At 44.4% G+C, this 3,148-nt stretch overlaps 1 pseudogene; it reads right to left on the bottom strand.

The window, feature by feature from the left end:
- Positions 1–1,643: 1,643 nt before the first annotated feature.
- LOC134579814 (5S ribosomal RNA) lies at positions 1,644–1,762 on the bottom strand (annotated as a pseudogene).
- Between the last annotated feature and the right edge of the window lie 1,386 nt (positions 1,763–3,148).

The following is a 3,148-nucleotide window of genomic DNA, read 5'->3' on the forward strand; positions in this document are numbered from 1 at the left end:
CCACCAAAGGGGCCACACGATCTTCTTCCGAGCTGGGGGTTCGTCTAGAGGTAACCCTCCCACGCCACCCATACACCCGAGGGGACAACCGTGCACCGGCAAACCCTCAGGCCCACGACCCTGTTGATGGGGCCAATGGACTTGTGGCAAGAACCCCTACCAAGGCCTCGGGCCGAAGACACAAGGTCCCCAGACACCAAGCGCCCGGTCGGAGCGGGCGGAGAGCAGGGAATCGGGAAAACCCGGGCAGAAACGATGCTGAGAACACCGCGCCGGACCACGAGGCGGTCTGCCTCCAGAAACATCCCAAAGGCATCGGGTGAACTGTCTCAACAACCCGCACCTCAGCCACCAGTCTAGACACCGGACAGACTTTGGGTGCTATCTCACTGCTGTAATTGTAAGGCAGTCTAGAGTCACTAACGTTATTATCTGCTTCAGTTTAACCCCTTACCTTGGTTTTGCTAGCTATAAAGCAATTATGATACTGAACTGTCTGGCCCAGCATTTGGACTAACCTGTTCTATGCATGTTTATCGTATAATCTAGAGGCGCATATGATGTTATAGAAATACTGATACGGAACCGACTAGAGGTAGCAAGATTGTTATCCCGACAGGGTCACATCCACCTCAGTCCTTTATTGTTTAGCTTGAATAGCTTGTTTAGCCTGTTATAATGATAATAATGGAAACCGTCATTTGCCTGCAGTTAGGGTAGCCTTTGTTAATAACCCTTTGTGTGTTCATTTGACCTGCAAATACTACCAGGCCTGTATTACTATGTTGTTCCTATGTCGATATAAAACAAAGAAATATCTTGTTTAGCTATGACCACCAGACTTGTATATGAAGCCTAACTTTATTACTTTTGCTTCTCAGCCAAGCTTGTACCACTCTGTTTACATGATTGTTCCACACACAAAAAAACCATGGCAATCTTTCTTTGAGGTGCATTGCACACTATCTTGATATTGTTAACTCGTGTTATCCCACAATGCCTCCTCTTTCTCTTCTGTACCCCATGACGCATATGCCATAATAAAAGAAAGATTTACAAAAAAAAAAACACCTATAGGAGGAGAATCAAAGTCCAAACTGGTACAAGCCAATGTAAAAGGGGTGGTGGAGGGAGGGAGTCAGAGTTAGGCTGAAAATGCCCTCTATAGCTCTTAGAGTGGGAAGGATCGCCAATATAGAAAGGCTTGAGCACACTAGCTAACAAGTAGGCTCAATGCCAAAGTTACACTATAGGGTACACAATGTTGCAAAAACCCTATAACCATAGGAGCTCCCCTACTGCGTATAATCAGGAGACCACCTACGTGGAACATATGGAATGAGTGTAACCTCGGTTAAACAAATTGCCAGTAAAGCTCTAAACTTGCATATACGTGGAGCATATGAAATGAGTGTAAAACCGGCTAAATAAATTGCCGGTTGAAAGCTCTAAACTTGCATATAGTGTGCATAAAGGAAATCACCCTCCTAGAGCAGAGGGAATATTAACTCGGCTAGCAGAGCAGCCAACAGGAACACCTAACCCCAATCACCCCTTGTGAACAACCTCCAATCACCCGAAAAAGAGCGACCAGTCTAGCTAGACTAAAGACTCACAAACTGGAAACACTACTGACTCAACTACCTATACGGCACCTGAGGTTCCTAGTTGGTCTCCCATACAAGTACTAACCAGGCCCGAGTCTGGATGGCTTCTGAGATCTGACGAGATCAGGCATTTTCAGACTGGTATTGCCATAGGAACCTCAGGTGCCGTATAGGTAGTTCAGTCAGTAGTGTTTCCAGTTTGTGAGTCTTTAGTCTAGCTAGACTGGTCGCTCTTTTTCGGGTGATTGGAGGTTGTTCACAAGGGGTGATTGGGGTTAGGTGTTCCTGTTGGCTGCTCTGCTAGCCGAGTTAATATTCCCTCTGCTCTAGGAGGGTGATTTCCTTTATGCACACTATATGCAAGTTTAGAGCTTTCAACCGGCAATTTATTTAGCCGGTTTTACACTCATTTCATATGCTCCACGTATATGCAAGTTTAGAGCTTTACTGGCAATTTGTTTAACCGAGGTTACACTCATTCCATATGTTCCACGTAGGTGGTCTCCTGATTATACGCAGTAGGGGAGCTCCTATGGTTATAGGGTTTTTGCAACATTGTGTACCCTATAGTGTAACTTTGGCATTGAGCCTACTTGTTAGCTAGTGTGCTCAAGCCTTTCTATATTGGCGATCCTTCCCACTCTAAGAGCTATAGAGGGCATTTTCAGCCTAACTCTGACTCCCTCCCTCCACCACCCCTTTTACATTGGCTTGTACCAGTTTTGACTTTGATTCTCCTCCTATAGGTGGTTTTTAAGGACGACGTATTTATTTTTCTACAATTGCTATTGTCCATTACCACAGTTATTTAGGAACCACTACTTATTCTATTATTTCATTTTTTATTTATTATTTTTTGGTTTTCCGTTTGTTACCACTATTATTATTATTTATGTTCACATTGTCTTATTGCATCCCCATTAAAGGTTAAATTTTATCATTACTACTAGGAAGGGGTTTCCTAACATGGTCGATCTAGAATAGAGATTAGGAGTTTTCCTATCTCTTTCTTTATCTTCCTCTTTTTCTTTTTCTCCTTAATACGTATGTAAGTGTCAGGCCTCAAGCCTCCCGAGTCTCCTCATGCTTCCGGGTTTGACGGAGCTTAGCCACACCCCCATTGCCGCGGTCGGATATTTAATGCGACCGCACCAGCTGATAGACGCTGGATTATTGAAACGCGTACCGCACCTAACTCACCGGCTCACAGACCTCGGTGAGACAACCACTCGCTACAGGACCGGACTGGAGGAATATCCAAGTCTCTTACATCTCTCTTCATCGCATACAACTCCCAACACTCTTGGCAAACGTTCACTGAAGCAACCACCTCTGAGGAGAGCTGGGGACAATTCCTCCACTTCCAGAAGTTAAGTGATTACAGTCTCTGAAGTAAGAGCCAGTAATGTTAAAGTTTTATTTCAACTTACTAAAGTCTTCTATCACGTTCTTAAGCAATCCTGCTACAGCTTTCCTTAAAGCAAGTATCATCCAAATTCAGCTGTACCTGTCTTGCTACAGATAATCATATTTCTGCTATC

Source organism: Pelobates fuscus, chromosome 12, assembly GCF_036172605.1.
Source record: "Pelobates fuscus isolate aPelFus1 chromosome 12, aPelFus1.pri, whole genome shotgun sequence".
Classification (NCBI taxonomy): domain Eukaryota; kingdom Metazoa; phylum Chordata; class Amphibia; order Anura; family Pelobatidae; genus Pelobates; species Pelobates fuscus.